A 6,531-nucleotide genomic window follows, 5' to 3' on the forward strand; every position below is an offset into this window, starting at 1 on the left:
GAAATATAAAAGAAGTCATCTGTAAAAATTAAACAGCCACGACATGTTGGGAGCCGGCCACAGAGGCCCACTGAGCATTAGGGATCAGGAAGGGCCGTTGACCCCAAGACCACTAGGATGCGTTTGGGAGCTATTGACCCCCTTTCCTCCCTCTTTCTACTCAGCACTAACCAGATTAAGCTCCTGTGATCTCAAAACATAAAAACTCTGAGACCAGGAGGAACACAAGCTAACTTTAGAAGCTCATTGCTCCCATACTTCCACAAACTGAAGTTTTGGCTTTCACACAACTTATAATTCAAACTCAGGTCACATCTAAGAGCCTTAGCATTGGTCACAGGCTTCTGGGTCATGATCTTAGGATTTATTGAAGTTGAATAAATGGATTAAGGTTTCATCAATTAGGTTATGGGATTATACCTGAAAGAACATCTGGTGGGTGAGGAACGCCCCTCACACACCTGACTGTGTATAAAAAACCAGTTGTAATTCCCATTAAACAGTGTCTGCACTAGACTGGAGTCCAGTCTCTTTCTCTCTCTCTCTCTCTCTTTCTTCTTCCCCCCAATCACTGATGCCATCTCCACCTTTGGGGTACCCTGAACCCGGCTGGAGCTGGTCTCCGGCAAGTGGTGCCCAACATGGGGCCTCAAGGTAAGCTTTCTTTTTCTTTTTTGGGATGGATAAGACCTCACCCAGGGTGCCACGGACCCCTCTGTAGAGATAGGCAGAGCAAGGAAGGGTGAGCAGTTTAAGAGCCATGACAAAATCATGGGCCAGAGTGAGTTTATTCATAAGTATTCTGATGTCTATTTGTATTTTGCACATATTGTCCAATAGAGGAACTGGTTGTCTTGACTCTTGCATTTTGTATGCCTTAGCTTTATGGAATATTATCTAGGATGTTTTAAACCAATAGTACGACTCCTCCAAAGTTTCAGCCAAAAATAAAGACATTCCCCTGCTGGCCGTAGCCTCGATGCCTCCTTTAGATGATGAATTTTTCCCTGAGGAGGAAATGGAGGAAGTGATTGGGTATTATAAGTGAAAAAAATCTTGCTAATGTTTCCAAGGCACCTCCTCCCATACCCTTTACTAGAAATAAGGTGAAAACACCAAAATTCACACCTGAGTATGTGTCTCCGGCTAATGTAGGTATGCAGGGAGCCAGAAAAAAGACAGAAGAAGAGGGAGATTTTATCTCGTCTTCTTGCTTTCCAGTAATTTATATGGAAGAAGGCACAGTAAATGAGGCACCTCACTGGGAGCTGCTACCATATAAATTAATTAAGGAACTTAAAGAGGCTTGTACTCGGTATGGTCCTATGGCTCCTTATACTATTACTATTATGGAACAATTTGCCACTTGGTGGATGACACCACAAGATTGGCGACAACTTGCCTAAAGCTGTTTGTCAGGAGGAGCCTATTTACTATGGGAAACTGAATTTGAAGATCAGGTAAGGATCCAGAGGGCTGTTAACCAGCAGAGGGATCCAAATCAGTTTCATATTTCTAGCGATATGTTGTTAGGAAAAGGATTATATGAGTCAGTTGACAGTCAACTAATCTTACCCAAGGAAGTTTTACTCCAGGTAAATTCTTGTGCAAGTGAGGCTTGGAAGAAGTTACCTATTAATTCTACTCAGACTACCTCACTATCTGATCTTAAGCAGAAAACAGATGAAACTTACGAGGAGTTTCTCTCTAGACTTACAACAGCAGTAAATAGAGTAATCTCTAATGCAGAAGCAGCAAATATCCTTATTAAACAGTTGGCTTTTGAGAATGCTAACAGTACTTGCCAAGCTTTGATTAGACCAATTAGAAGAACAGGAAAATTAACTGATTATATCAGGCAGTGTGCTGATATTAACCCTGCCATTATGCAGAGTATGACAATAGCCACTGCCTTAAAGGGAGAAACCTATGCACAATTTGTACAGGGAATGCAAAATGGTAACAATAGATCAAGAAACAACTCGGTTTTAACTTGTTATAACTGTGGGCAGCCTGGCCATATTGGTAGGAACTGCCCAGTCAAACAAGAGTTTCAGGAAGCTCTGATGCAACAGCCTAATGAGAGCTCTTGACCAAAGTCTCTGTGTCCCAGGTGTCAGAAAGGATTTCATTGGATTAGGGATTGCAAATCCAAATTTCATAAAAATAGAACTCTGTTAACTAAACAACAATCTACGATGCCGATTCCAGGAAACGGGCAGGGGGGCCGGTTCCAGCCCCAAGTAACAGTAGGGGCAGCTACCAGCACAAACCCATTTGTTCCCTTTGTCCCATCTCAGAACTCATCAGAGCCACCCCAGGGAGCACAGGACTGGACCTCCATTCCTCTACCACAACAATATTAACTCCAGATGTTCCAGTTACCCCAATTCCAACGGGAGTGAAGGGCCCTCTCCTGGATGGAATGGTGGGTATAATATTAGGAAGAAGTTCCTTGTCTCTACAGGGAATTTCTGTGATTCCTGGAGTGGTGGACTCTGACTACACAGGGGAAATCCAGGTACTTGTTGCTCCCCCTAGCAAAACTGTACAATTTTATGAAGGTCAAAGAATAGCTCAGTTACTACTCTTACTCTATCATAGAATGGGCAAGTCTCTAACCGATAAGCCCAGGGGTGACTCTGGGTTTGGCTCAAGCAATTTTGCTTTCTGGGTTCAGGAAATTACTAACTCCAGACCTCTAAAAGCTTTATATATTCAGGGAGTTAAAATTAAAGGCCTGCTAGATACAGGGGCTAATGTTTCTTGTATTGCTGGGAAAGACTGTCGTCTTCCTGGCCAACACAAGTAGCCCCATCAGGGCTCATTGGTATTGGTCGAACGCCCTCTGTAGCCAAAAGTTCTCAAATCTTAAATTGGACAGATAACGAAACTTCAGGAACCTTTTGTCCCTACATCATTCCTTCCATCCCCGTTACACTTTGGGGACGCGATATTCTTGCTCAAATGGGCATGCTTCTGTATAGTCCAGATGACAAGGTGTCAGCGCAAATGCTACAAATAGGATACAATCCCTTAAAGGGGCTTGGAAGGAACAGACAGGGCATAAAAGGACCTGTTCAGGTTGTAGAGAGGAAAGGCTGGTCTGGTATTGGCTTTTCAAATATTGCCCTAGGGGCCACTGTTGTTCCTGAGGCTGCTGATCCCATTACCTGGAAAGATGATAAACCAGTTTGGGTGGAACAATGGCCCATGCCCTCAGAGAAACTTAAAGCAGCAAGAGAATTAGTTCAACAGCAGTTGGAGGCTGGCCATATAGAGCCTTCTACCAGTCCTTGGAATACTCCTATATTTGTTATAAAAAAGAAATCTGGAAAATGGAGACTTTTATAGGATCTAAGAGCCATTAATGCCACCATGAAGGCTATGGGTGCATTGCAGCCCAGGCAGCCATCTCCAGTTGCTATTCCTGCTGATTATAACATCATAGTTATTGATCTACAGGATTGCTTTTTTTCTATACCTTTAAATTCTCAAGACTAAAAGATTCGCATTTAGTTTACCTTCTCAAAATTTAAAGCAGCCGACCTAGAGATATTAATGGAAGGTCCTGCCACAAGGTATGAAAAGCAGCCCTACTTTGTGCCAGAGGTTTGTAGATGCAGCCTTGCAGGATATAAGAAACTAATATCCTAATCTTTATTTAATTCATTACATGAATGATATTTTATTGGCTCATGCAGATCATGCTCATTTGAATAACATTTTGAATGAAACAGTAACAGCATTGGCTAATTGTAGTTTGAAAATTTCTCCTGAAAAAATTCAAACCAACCCGCCCTTTACTTGGCCGAGTGTTAAACACTCAAACTGTGAATCATCAACCTCTACAATTAAGGAAGCATCATTTGGTTACCTTAAATGATTTTCAGAAATTATTAGGAGATATTAATTGGCTGAGACCTTATTTACATGTCACTACTGCAGATTTAAAGCCTCTTTTTGATATACTGCAGGGGGATCCCTCCCCCACTTCTAAAAGAGTCTTAACACCCGAGGCAAAAGAGGCCTTAACTCTCATGGAAAAGGCCATTGAGTCCCAAAGGGTGAAAAGAGTAAGTTATGATATACCATGGGAATTAATTGTGTTGGCTACTTCTCATACCCCAACAGGGTGCTTGTGGCAGGAAGGACCTATGGAATGGTTACATTTACCAGTTTCCTCTAAAAAAAGTTTTAGCATTTTATCCATACTTAGTAGCTTTGCTAATAATCAAAGGAAGACAGAGAAGTATGGAATTGTTTGGAAAAGATGTGGATAATATCATCATCCCATATGACAAAATTCAGTTTCAAACCTTGTTGCAAACTAAGGATGATTGGCAAGTGGCTTTGATTGATGTTAGAGGGCAAATTTTGTTTCATTTGCCTAGAAACCCATTGTTGCAGTTTGTGAAATGTAATCCTATAATAATTCCTCATGCATGTCCTTAGTCCCCCTCAAGGGAGCAGTATTGGTTTTTACTGATGGCTCTTCTAATGGTAAAGCAGTGGCAGTAATTAATGACAAACCTCATGTTTTAAGTACTTCAGAGACCTCAGCACAAAAAACAGAATTAAGACCTGTCTTATATGCCTTTACTGCTCTAAAAGACAAGAGATTTAACTTGTATACTGATTCTCGTTATGTTTAAGGGCTGTTTCCTCATATTGAGACAGCAACTATTCCTGTTAGTAAAACCACAATTTTGGAATTGCTTATACAGCTGCAACAATTGATTCATGTTAGAAAAGAGCAATTTTTCATTGGCCATGTCAGATCTCATTCCGGCCTTCCAGGACCTCTACATGAGGGTAATCAATTGGCTGATAATGTAACAAAACCTGCCATCTATGCAACTTTAGAGACAGAGGCAGTCACTCAAGCTCAACTATCTCATAATATTCATCATCAAAATGCTACTCTTTATGTTATGAATTTCAGATACCTAGGGAAGCAGCAAGGCAGATTGTCAAGAATTGTCCAGCATGTCCTACTTTTGTTAATGTTCCAGCAGGAGTTAATCCACAAGGATTAAAACCTAATGTAATATGGCAAATGGATGTAACTCATGTACCTACATTTGGAAAATTGTCTTATGTGCATGTTACTGTGGATACGTTTTCTCATGTTATTTTAGCCTCAGCAAGAACTGGAGAAGCTTACAAGGACATGGTGCAAAATTTATTCTTTTGTTTCTCACAATTAGGTATGCCAAAACAACTTCAGACTGACAATGGTCCTGCATATACATCAAAATCTTTTCAACAGTTTTGTTCTCAATTTAATATTTTTCATTCCACAGGAATTCCTTATAACCCACAGCGTCAAGTCATAGTTGAAAGAGCCCATCAAACTTTAAAAAAATCAAATACATAAATTACAAGAGGGGGAGTTTAGGTATAGTTCTCCTCATCATGTTTTAAATCATGCTTTATTTGTTATAAACCATTTAAATTTGGATTCTTCAGTCAATTCAGCCATGGTTAGACACTGGAACCCAGAAGGAAATGTTAAACCTATGGTAAAATGGAAGGATCTTCTCACAGGTCAATGGAGAGGGCCTGATATATTACTAACCAGTGGGAGAGGATATGCTTGCATATTTCCACAGGATGCGTCAACTCCTGTTTGGATTCCTGATCGATTCATTTGAAATGCTCCCGCTAACCCAAAGACTGAGACGGGTGGCATGAATCCTGTTGAATCAAAGGAATAGACCGGAGAAAAATGTAAACAAAATAAGGGTTTTCACTTCCTTTGTCCTCTCCTATTTCTCCTACAACTCCAATTCTTGCCTTCCCTACTACTCTTGTTTCTTGTAATCTGTTCTGTGAGTTCCTTCACCTTTATCTGAAAAGGAAGGGCAGGTGTCTACAGCCGTGGTGCCTAGCTCTGACTTTCAGTCTTTCTCTTTTACCTTCAGAGAAGGGGCAGGTGCCAAAGGCCACAGCACCTGACCCCAGCCTCCAGTCTTTCTCTTTTACCTTTGGAGAAGGGGTGGGTGCCAAAGACCACGGCACCTAACCCCAACCTAGACTTCTCACCCCCCGCAACATGTCTCTTCTCAAGGAGGTGGTTCGGACAAAAGGATGTTAAAAATTCTTCTTTGTTGTCTTCTTATGATAAATTTCTCTCAAGTTCAACTTTCCCAGATGGAAGTAAAGGAATCATATAAGTGAATCCTGTTAGCTAACTACAAAATAGGTGTTAATAAGCAGACTAGACTGGAAGAACAAGTTCTTTTGGATGTATTTTATCTCTCAGCACTGGCGCAAACTCCAAAAATTAGAAAAGGGCCCACAAACCCCTCAACTATAACTATTGGACACAGCCTTTAAAGTCTTTAACAACTGGGAGGAGAAAAGAATGCAGGACCAAAAACATAAGATAAACTTACTGCGTGCAGTCCAAGACATCGAGGTGGGAGAAGAGCTCACCATCTGCTACCTGGATATGCTGATGACCAGTGAGGAGTGCTGGAAGCAGCTGAGGGACCAATACTGCTTTAAGTGTGACTGTATCCGATG

The sequence above is a fragment of the Carlito syrichta genome, unplaced genomic scaffold, assembly GCF_000164805.1.
Source record: "Carlito syrichta isolate Samal-C Ts95f unplaced genomic scaffold, Tarsius_syrichta-2.0.1 Scaffold305170, whole genome shotgun sequence".
NCBI lineage: Eukaryota > Metazoa > Chordata > Mammalia > Primates > Tarsiidae > Carlito > Carlito syrichta.